Source organism: Cryptomeria japonica, chromosome 5, assembly GCF_030272615.1.
Source record: "Cryptomeria japonica chromosome 5, Sugi_1.0, whole genome shotgun sequence".
Lineage (NCBI taxonomy): Eukaryota > Viridiplantae > Streptophyta > Pinopsida > Cupressales > Cupressaceae > Cryptomeria > Cryptomeria japonica.
In genome coordinates, this window is record NC_081409.1 from 450664573 (window position 1) to 450677424 (window position 12852).

Here is a 12852-nt window from a genome sequence, read left to right on the forward strand (position 1 = left end):
ATCTATATATGTCTTCACTATTTACACATTTGCATGTCTCTAGCCTATGTTTGGGGCCACTACGACACTGACTTCCACGTTGGATTACCCATCTGCCACTGGGGTGAGTGCAGCTCCTTCGACATCGATTGTTGCAGATGAGCAAAGAGATTCAGTACGTTGACACTCTATCTTAATTTATGTATATATTTAGAGATTTAATTAATTTTGTTCATCAAACATACATTCGATATTTTAAATAAATAAATAAACATCATGTACATTTGATTTAATATCTAGATTTAATTAATTTTGTTGTATAGGTGGACACAACCATCAGGATGAGTTTACATCCAGATGGGCCATATGATCATCCTGATCCACTTGATATTTTTCTATAGACATCATCATCATTTCAGGTATTTAATGTTGATTTAAATTAAAAAAAATTGATACAACTTTCAGAATCATATTTTATTTAAAAATTAAATTAATTGATACATATAATTGACACGTGCAACTCTTTTTTAAATACCTTGTAGGATCTTGTTGATAGTGGCTCAATTTTTTTTTATGTCGCCCCAGATACTGTAATGCCTAGAGGAGATGATCTGAGTCGGGTATGTATGTGTATGATCATTAAATTATCTCTAGTTCAAAACGAACATTTTAAATGTAAATTAGGTCTAAATTTCTATTTTAAATCATCAATTGATCTTGATCTATATATGTGTGTGTGTGTGTGTGTGTGTGTGTGTTCATGTACTATATATATCATGAGATACCAGTGCCATTGACTGCCCCTATAGCACCTAGAGATGCAGAGCCCTCAGTAGAGTCTAGAGGAGATGAGCCTACTCATGTACACGTATGTGCTATTGAACTTATAATTGAAATTTTTAAATTGTTTATATATATATATATATATATATATATATATGTATGAACATGAACTACATAGAACTCTCACAAACTTGAACATTTTTGTCTTGCAGAGTGGATCTTCTCCTCTTCATCCGCGTGGCTTGAAGAGGAATCTAGATCATATTTAGGGCTTACATCCATCTTCATTTTAGGGGCTAGATTTGTTACATGTTTCATGCAGTTTACTGACATTTGATCATTCCATCCCATGGGACTTGTTTATTTTGTGCACTTTGATTATATATTTCATTTTGAGCATGGACTTGATACATACATGTGTGTACATGTGTACACACTGGGACTTGTTTATTTTGTGCATACACATGGACTTGATTATTTTGCGCGTACACATGGACTTGTTTATTTTGCGCGTACACATGGACTTGTTTATTTTGCATGTACACTTTGATTATATTTCATGTTGACCACATGTGGACTTGTTGATCATCACACATCTAGACTTGATATACATATATGCAGTGCTTGTACATGTGATATATATATATATATATATATATATATATATATATATATATATATATATATATATATGTTTTATGTTGGAGTGTTCACTTCTCTAGTACACATACATACATGTGTTTCATGGACATTATATTTATACATATTTATTTATTTATAATCATCTCAAGCTATATGTAAATTTCATTTATTTTTAATCTAAATCTACAAATGTATGTGTATGTGTACTTACAAGATACTAAAACCAAATAAATAGATTAAAAATAAATGAAGCAAGTGCAATTTTGAACACATATATGTAGTATGAGCAAGTGCAATTTTGAACACATAGATTAAAAATAATAATTTAGAGATTCATCCACATCTCAAAATAGCAAGTGAAATTGAACACATATACACACATGAGGAATTGATATTTATAAAAATAGCACACTTGTACACATGTATATATATATCATGTATTAAAAATAAAACACTTGCAATTTTGATATTTTTCCAAATAACACATGTTTACACACACAAATGTTGTATACATTAAAAATTTAATTCAAAGCAATTGATAATTTCTAAAATTATCATGTACATGCACACATATATACATACTAAAAGCTTAAATATAAAAAAGTTTAATCCAGGTGCATCTCTTGAATATATAATAATTTAGCTTCATCCATGTATCTCAAATTAAAAATTTTCAAGATCCACACGTCTTAAATCTATATATATATTAAAGTCTAACTCAATATTCTAAAATCTAAAGTATTATATAAGTTTGATCCAATCTAAGAAATTTAAAACAGGTTCAAAAGCGATCTAGATAAATTAGATCGCCACAATTTCAAAAGCAATCTAGAGATTTTAAATTAGATCTCCACAATTAAAAGCCTGGTAACAAGATGTACCTACATGCACACAAAAAAAATTTAATCAGAACTTAATTAGAAATAATTTGTTAAATGCATGTATATTAAGTAAGTCAAATTTAATTTAAAATACCAAAATAGGACATGACTCGGCTTAAGGGGATGGGTGTAAAATTTGGGACATGTGGCTTAAGGGGATCAAACTAGAAATAGGACATGTGTGTTAAAAGAGGATCATTTGAACTAGATTATAGGACATGGCTTAAGGGGAGATTAATTGATTAGGACATGACTCGGCTTAAGGGCATGGGTGTACAATTGGGACATGTGGCTTAAGGGGATCAAACTAGAAATATGACATGTGCCTTAAAAGAGGATCATTTGAACTAAATTATAGGACATGGCTTAAGGGAAGATTAATTGATTAGGACATGACTCAGCTTAAGGGGATGGGTGTACAATTTGGGACATGTGGCTTAAGGGGATCAAACTAGAAATATGACATGTGCCTTAACAGAGGATCATTTGAACTAAATTATAGGACATGACTCAAGGGGAGATTAATTGATTGGGACTTGACTCGGCTTAAGGGCATGGGTGTACAATTGGGACATGTGGCTTAAGGGGATCAAACTAGAAATAGGACATGTGCCTTAAAAGAGGATCATTTGAACTAAATTATAGGACATGGCTTAAGGGGAGATTAAATGATTAGGACATGAATCGGCTTAAGGGGATGGGTGTATGATTGGGACATGTGGCTTAAGGGGATCAAACTAGAAATAAGACTAGTGCCTTAAAAGAGGATCATTTGAACTCAATTATAGGACATGGCTTAAGGGGAGATTAATTGATTAGGACATGACTCGGCTTAAGGGCATGGGTGTACAATTGAGACATGTGGCTTAAGGGGATCAAACTAGAAATAGGACATGTGCCTTAAAAGAGGATCATTTGAAGTATAATTTTAAAGCAAGTATAATCATTTCAAAAGACATACATAATTTTAAAACAAGTATACATACCTCTATATATTAAATACTTATTCCATTACATGTAACACAATTGTGTAAGAGCTCTCAATAAGGGGATGGACCTATATATATCAAACAATCATATTTAAACCATCTATATGATCAAATGGTATGTAATAAAAAGAAATTATACATGTACACAATATATACATACATACATTTAACATGTATACATACCTCTTTATTTAAATACTTATTCCATTGTACCATCTGCATCCTCTCTTTTTTCCAAAGCATCTATAATTGTCTCATGATCTTCAATAGAAATTGTCCACAACTTTTTATTACTAGGTCTTCCGCGATATCTCACTATGTAATGCCCCGTCAGGAAACCCCAAAGGGTTTAAGTTAAAAACACTCAAATAGAGTGTAAATATTTTTTTTTTTGTAATAATAGTTAAGAGCGTTAATGAAAAGTTACAATATTAAGATAGATTGAAGTTATCTCAAAGTTATCTCTAACTAGATAACACAGCGGAAGGCTAAAACGATCCTAAGGAGTTTCCTAACGCGATTACATAACCTTACACCTAACTCAACTTGCGTCATTAGATCCATTAAACTGGATATCTTAATTACGAGAATATGCATAGATCTTGATTATATATGTGTTCAATGGTTTGACATCTTATAACTTTAGGAAGCGTTCATTTACTTTGGGTGGTTAGGAGGCCATTGAGAAGTTATTTATTCATTGCACTTTAATTCATAATTACATTAAGAGGCCTCCAAAAAGGTTCATGCGTTTAATATAATGAGGTTCATTCATTGGGATTAGGGAATCCATTCACAATCGATATCATCCTTTAATATTAAAAGTATGGTTAATTAGACGAGATTCATTCATTAAGGATTAACTACAATTAATAGAGTGAGATCCCTTCATTTGATTTCATGCATAGCCAACTAGTCAGTTGTAGTTCTTTTATGAAAGGTAAGATGTGAGTAGCCATAGAATTCATTGAAGTTTTATTAATACTAATAGGTGGCTAAATTCATGGAGGTGAAAATGTATTAGGACACATGAGAGCATCCCTTAAATTACAATATAGTTAGCAAGGTGATATTCATCATTACATGATTAGAACATGAGTTCATAGTGACGTTCTTCCATTAGGATTGAAATACAATTTTCTTATTGCATATCACTCTTTTTTTTTGGTTAAATGAAGTTAATATGAAAAGGTACATTTACTAAGATTTAGATATAACAACTATACAAATACTTCCCGTTTTAGTTCGTTTTAGAAATCATAAGAGATTCCTTTATTAAGGTTACAACTATGGATATCCAGTTGAGTTCACCCAATTATCAAGTTAATTTTGGTAAGGATTATCGTCAAGATTAAAACGTGAATTAACTAAACAAGTTCATCCAATGTGGTGAACATAATTAACATGGTGTTACTCCTTTAAGAAGATAAAAGTAAATACCTATATGACGTTCATCCTTTAGATTTCAACTTAGAAATTATAACATCAATTCTAACTTTGTTTTCCATTCACATTTGTTCAATTTACATGCTTAATAACAAGTTAATCCAATGAAGTAATGTAGCAGGATTCTTTCCACTAATACAAATTTTAATTCACATTATTAAAATGCTTTCCAAAATCTTAATTACAATCCTTTATGAACCTAATTACTACATTTGCCAAGATGAATAATTTTATGCACTTAGTTTTAAATTCGTTAATTTCCATTGAACACTTTACAAGATAACAACCATACATGATAACTTAAAGCATGAAATAAAGGAGACTAAAACATTGCATAACACAGATTTGATCTCGGAGTTCACCCTGAAAGGGATACATCTCCAGGTCTGCTCAACTGCAAGACCCCTCTGGCATTTAATATAGTTAAGGTTACATATTTACATGTCTTTACAACTCTGCCCTTTAGGCGAACACATACACTATTCAACATCTACCTCGATTGATTATTACATAGTGATCCCTTTTAAAAGAGGGTCAAATTGAATCATAAAAAAAAAAAAAAAAAACCAACCTAGATTCTATTGTTTGACGATACCCTAACTAGGGGTTTGACCGACTTATGACCAAACACTAGCATATCAAGTCTCACTATTACCTAACCAAATTTTATTACAGTAATTTAATCTGCAAGGACATCATCCAGAAGAGGCATTCATTTTTCCATATCATTTCTATCCATTAATGTCGATCAAGTTTATGGTTTTGTTAAATTAACTTTTATTTAAAACTTCACATTAATCCATCATTAATACTTAGCCCATGTTAATAATGTGTGATACCCGAGCATGACATAATCAAAAGAAATCAATAACTATAAATGAAGTATAAATTTACCAAGTGATGGTTATCTAAATCCAAATATTATCTACTAATCTGGAATTAAATAATATAATAGAAACTGAATTTAAAATTAGATAATATAATAGAAATCTGAATTTAAAATAACTTCACTCATTTATTTAACTTCACTAATTAATTTATATATAATAATAATAAAAAAAAATGTAAATTAATAAATAAATTAAAAAAAACTATTTCAAAATAAAAAAAAGGAGGGAAGGTACCCATGTGGACACCCACGTGGGCCCTCCCCCTTGGCAGCCCAACTACCATTGGTAGCGCTGCTACCAAATGGTAGCAGGCCGCTCCCTTTGGTAGCGCTGCTACCATTTGGTAGCGCTGCTACCATTTGGTAGCAGTCCGCTACCTCTGGTAGCGCTGCTACTAACAGGTAGCAGTTGCTACCAGCAGCGATGGGGGGTATTAAATTTTTTTGTTTATATTTTTTTTTTTCATTTTATTTTTAAAAGAAATCTCTGGTAAAATAACAATACCAGACCCAGATCAAAACTGCCAGAATGCAGTCAACAATTTACTAAATGAATATATATATATATATATATATATATATATATATATATATATTTTTTAAAAACAATGTATGTAAGTATTACAAAAAGGATGAATGACTCATCAAACACACAGTTTGAAAACACAAATTTACAATATTTTCTAGCAAACCCCATTTTGAAAAACAATCACAGTCATAGCCATTTTTTTTTCTTTTTTTTTTGAATGACAAGGGTTTCAAAATAATAGAAGAAATTGTTGAATAACCCTCTCATTAAGAAAATCTTTGGCACAAGGAAGATCTCTCCTCACACAAGATCCATCAAAACAAATTTTTAACAATTTTTTTTTTTACATGAAACTTCTCATGGCAAACAATGGAAAATCTGAAAACAAAAATTGCAAGAACAACTTACAAGCCTCTTTTCTTTCTTTTTTTTTTTGTTAAAAACAACTTGAACAAATTGATAAAAGAGATTCCTACCTCAACAAGCTTTCCTGGAAAGATTTTGATGATGAGCCGCCAAATTTGCTGCTCTAAAACTCCATCCTTGTCCAAAATCCCCAATCTCTCTTCCAAAAACCATGTTTTTCCAAAAAAAATGACCAAAAGCCAAGAACCCCCAAAAACATTTCCCAACTAGTTTTAAAAATGAGAAACCCTATTTTTGCCCTAATTTTCAATTTCGAAATTAGGCATTTATTTTTTTTTTGAAAATAAAAGAAACATGAGAATGGAAATCATTATTTTCCATTACTCAATAAATCTAACTCGTTTTATTCTCATTAAAATTAACACGCTTCTATTTCTTATTTAATCTCTAATTTTAATCTCTCAATATCAATTTAGGCCTACATTTATATTTCGGAACTATTGACCGGGTAAGGCGTTTTGATTAATTTAATTTTCTAAAAATCAATCTTTTTATACTATATCAACTATACAAGTAAAAAGGAAATAATTTCTTTTTAAGTAATAAAATTTACCCTTTCTCTTCCAACATGCGAAAATGATTAATTTATTTCTATTTCTCAATTGACTTTTAAATTTTTTCCTTTCTAAAACGCATAACTCAATAAATTCATTATTTTAAAATTAGATATTAAATTAACTCGCTATAACATAATAAGGCGACATTTTTAAATAAATGACTAATCTAATGCAAGAGTCTTATTTATTCTAATTTCTCAACTACAAATGCGTAAATGTTACAAATGCGTAAATGAGCACACTAACCCAAGTTAAATACCTTAAGCTTGCTACAATAATAATTAAAGCAATCCCTTTAAATTAACGATTACTCGTATAGAAGAAACTACCTATTTAAATTTCTATATCACTAATGTGTACGTTTACTCATTAAATTGAATTTAATACTTAGGATAACAAACTCCACTTACCTTGCACAAGGCACACAAATCGAGGAAGTCCTCCAAATCTCTCGACATGCATCCCAATGAAAAGCAAGCCCCACGAATCCACACACGATGCTCACCTAACCATGGCTAAGGCAAGATGAGAGTTATATGACCACCAAATCCGAATTCTAAAGATGAAGGAGGCATACTCAACCTTGCAAATCCCAAAGGAGATGAACCTTGCCCTAAGCGGTGTTGTACCTGCAATCTGCTACACCCATGAATTCATACAAGCATGCATATACATATACATATTCAATGAAGGCGTTAGCTCAAGATTTATCACAAGGGTTAGGAACAATTACATTTACATGAGAATCGATGCAAAAGCACATTAATAAGTATGCACAGTTATTTATATTATCTAAACTACACATTGCATCATGGTTAACCTACCATTCAAGGATGCCACATAGGAAGTCAATCAAGGTCAAACGAGTTTTTACAAGTCCGACTAGTGTATGGGCATTACACACTAGTTGTATATTTGTTGCAACAATCAAATGTGAGTAGTGTATTATCTTCTTATGTGTTTCATAATCTTCAAAAGCAGGCAAACCATTCTTCCTTGTCAAATATTTCCTTAGCCAAGTTCCAACAACTACCACTGAACCAGTTGGATAATGAAAACCATCGTCATCTTCTCGAGGATTAACTAGTTTGTGTTTAGTCTCAACACATCGAGCCAACCAATATTCTGTTTCCTCTTCATTGTCCTCAGGTGCAACAACGACATACACATGTCCTAGACAAACAAAAAATTAATAAATTATCACAATTTAGAATTAAAAAAATGCCATTTTTAATTTACACCAAATATTAAAAAGTTTGAAACTAATTTTATTAAATGGCCAACAAAATAATAAAAAATGATTACCTTTCTGTACAAGGTCTGAAACACGATCATAATCATCTGATGCAAATAGTTCATCATTATCTTCAATTGTGTTAATCTAATCTTGTGCTTGAGTAGGAGTCAATGTTCTTTGATTCCAATCTTCAACCCATTTAGTATTCTCACATACATCAGAATCACCTAAAATACAAAACTGACAAAAATATGCAAGTTCCCTTATCAATATAGTCCACGTGCTTGCATTTGAACTCTTAAATGAATGTCATTTCACTGATTCGCTAATTGTCTCACAATCAAGTTTCGGCACAATGTTTTCCTCTTCAACTAACCAAAATAATCGTTGAATTGTGGAGTTCACACTTGATCCAGTAGATAAGGTTGTGTTGCACCAATCTACAATTGCACGTGCATCTTTAAATTTTACATTATCTTCAAATTTTAATTGCTCTCTAGCAAGAATTTTTTTAACACATGCACCAGTTCCATCATGTTCTCCTTTGCCATGTCCAGCTTCAAAAAAACTCCACATATGTTGGATATTGTATTCCTTGTGAGCCCTGCTTAACCAATAAAACATTCGAGCATTCTTGAATTGTCCAGTACAATTATCTGACCATATAAGATGTTCTGTCATCTGGATTCCTCTTTCTCTTATATTTCTATAGAATATGCTGAAACAATATTGAACAAACTCTGACGAGTGCATCCTATTATCACTCACATAGAAATGATACTCCCTTAGGATTTTTCTATCATCATCTGTGCTATCATCTACGTGTCTATAAACAATATGAACAAAAATAGAAACTTGAGTGGAATTGTAATATTGAGTTTGAATTTCCTCTTGTGGCTTAAGAGTATAGTTTTCTGCAAAGTCCACCACTGATAGTATACTTCCAACTGGAAATGTATTTCGACATGTGTGAAATTGAGAATCAAGCCATCTAGCATGTTGAGAGTGTGTCATATATTTTGGTACAATCTTACTTTTAATTTCTGACATGAATGTATGAACACTAACCTTCTTTGTGATTAAATTGACACGCTTTCCTATTTTTCCATCCTTTAAGGGATACTCAACATTCTTAAATCTTCTAACATCCACTAGTTGTTGTCCAAAATCAATTTCACTACTCTCATGCATACATTCTACTAGTGATGAAAAATTGCCACAACTAGAACATTGTCCAGAAATACATGAATGTAAATAAAATAATTGTACATCGATTCTTTGACAAAATAAACTTGCTTCAAATTCTTTGATTGATTCAGGTGGCATATCAATACCACATTCCTGGATAAGCATGTTACTATGCAAAACACAACGTATGTATCGAAAAACATCATAATAGTAATGAAATTGCACGTGCGTTTTACAACAACAAGAGACTCTTTGCTTGTTAATTTTCACATACTAGGGCTTGCATTTTTCAAATGATCTTTGACTTATAGTGATATTTCCAGGTAACAAAACTTCATCCAAAAATTTTCTATAAAATTCAGTTTGAGTTGTGTCTAATAGGTGTTTTGGATGAGGGTCATGAATTTTACACCCCACTCTCAACTTTAGAATATCTCTAGCATTAGATGATACCCTTGTATTATCATGCCAAAACTTTTCAACCAAAGATTTCACTTCAATATTCAATTTCATATCTGACCTACAAAGTCTACCACTAAAACTCCAACTTTGGTTGATTGGATCACTTTCAATACTTTCTCTTCTTTTAGCTGCTCTAACCAATGTTTTAGGATGCATCTTTAAAATTCCACTAATGTTGCTTACCATCCTTTTATTCAAGGTTGCTTTATTCACTATGGCAGTTGTTATAGCTCGTCACGCCGCATTCTTATCTTTAGATCAACTCATTGTACCAATAGATTCAATGGCACTTGCAACAGTAGACATAACATGCTTAACAGATTCATCTTTTTTTGAGGCTTTCACATAGATGCCTATTTTTTTTATCACTTTTCTCATTTTCCACATTCTCATCAATTGCATCATAAGTTGACATTGAATTGCAAGTTTTTTTCGATAAAAAAATTCTTTTTATATTCTATTGACATATGTTCTTATCTGTCTCCAAGAAATCTTACCAGGAAGATTATCCAAAACATTTTTTTCAATTTTTATAAAAAAGTTTCCCTGATCTTCAACAATTGGAGGATTTTCATTTTCACCATGTTCAAAAGGATTTTCAGTTTCAACATTCAAAAGAATTTCATCTTTTCATTTTCATGGACAATTATATCAATCTCAACATTGGTATATCCAGCTTCTACTAAATTAGCAATATGAAGATCACCTATAATCACATTATCCATGTCTTGCAGAGAAGGATTTGAAGATGTACCTGGATTTGAGGATGTTGTACTTGGAATATTCTTCATAATTATTTCATTCATATCATCATCATCCATAATTGCATCATCTACGTCCATCTGATCCCCCAAGGCATCATCTTGAATGTTTGTCTCTTCCATTGTTGTGGATCCAGAAGCATTAGGATTATTCATTTGTCGAATCGTCATTCTTCTATCCCTTTGACGTTTGGCCTCCTTCTCTCATTCTTCTTGAATTTCCTCGACGGTCAATTTCCTCCTTTGTTTCTTCTTCTGACATTGTTTAGACCCCATGACTAAAAACTTATGCAATAAATGCCACCTTCAAAAAATGGATATAAAATTGCAACCAAAAAGCATCCAAAGAACAACTAGATCATAATATATCATTTAAAAACTCACACATTTGAATCGACATGTTTTATTATGTTAAATGAGCATATATTTATATAATTCAAAAAAAAATTAATGGTAAGAGCAAACGGGATCCCGTTTTAATTCGAAATGGGATCCTGTTTGCTTTTTTTTTAAAAATAATTTGCAATAAAGAACAGAATCCCGTTTTCAACATGGGATCCCGTTCTCAACACGGGATCCCGTTTGTAGAACGGGATCCCGTTTGTAAAAAGATCTTTTTGGGGCCCACTTTTAGGTTCAGAAATAGGCTTGGTAAATGGTTCGGAAAACTGAACTTGAGGCTCGGAACTGGTTTGACCTGCAACATCAAGCCTAAATCAAGCTTCATACAAAAAAATGACTTCAAAAATATATCTGAACACCTAATTTTTCAAAAAAAATTTAAACAACAAAAACCAATTATAGTACACACTATCTAGATTCCAAATATATAATTTTTTAAGAGAATGGATCAATATTTTTAATTTTAAAATAATTTCTAATGAAAGAGATCCATAAACTTGAAATTGAAATAACATGGTTTTAAAAAATTTTAATAACTTTTTTGTCTTTAAGTTTTTTGAAAAAAAAATTATATGGCATCAAACTACAGACAAATCTATACAACTTTAAAAAAAAAAATTAAAAAATGTTTAGGTCAAATTATGCTTGCCGTACATGCGGATTTTTCAAAATAGTGATTATGCCCAATTAAAAATTAACAAAAAAAAATATATATGGAAAAAAATTACAAAAAAATATCCTCATCAAAGATGAGTGAGTTATAGATCTTTTCCCAAAAGGATAAAGAAAAATAGTTTCATTTAGGTCAAATTATGCTTGCCGTACACGGGCATGGTATGGTCCTAAAAAGTGACTTTTAAACTATAGGTTTTAGTAATGCCTATTCAAACTTCCTTTTTAAGATCTGGGTATTAAAATAAATTACATATTTGGAAAGTAGACTTCGAGCACTACATTTTCTATTACTGAATTTTTTTAAGATTCATTCTTTAAGTGCCTCAAATATTTAGGTCAAATGGGACGAAATCGAAAAAAAAAGGGAAAAAACTTCCACTTTTTGGCCAAAAAGTGGATACAACTTCTTGCACTTACCCATATATGTATATATATATATCCAATACATATCTTTTGTTTAAAGTTCTTAAATTTTAAAATAACTATGAACCCTAAAATTTTTATGTTATAAATAAAAGAAATTTTACTAACATTTTCTTTTATTTCTTTTATATCATTTCGAAATACCCTAACCCAACCGGGTTAGGGTTTCATGGTTTTTTTGCAGGGAGGAGGGCGGAACTTGCCAGGCGATGGTGGAGGTTTCACGCAGGGGGGTTTTGCTTGTAGGTATCGACAGTGGTGACTGTGGGGGCTCCTCGTAGGGACGGCCGTAGCCGTGCCTGCGGGTCGCGGCCCACAGAGGCAGCCTTGGCCGCCGCTGTGAGTCGTGGCCTGCAGCCCGGTTGCTTTGTCGCTGCGGGGCGCCGCCCATCGGGGGGGGGGGGGGGGGGGGGGAGGGTGAAGCCTCCCCGACTGTGGGTTGCGGCCCACAGTGGCGGCTGCGGTCGCCGCCCACAGCGCGAGGGGGGGGGGGGGGCGAGGCTCCCCCATTTTACTTATTATTATTTTAAAAAAAATACATTAAATCCTTTATATATATATATATGATATCTAGGGCTAGCTT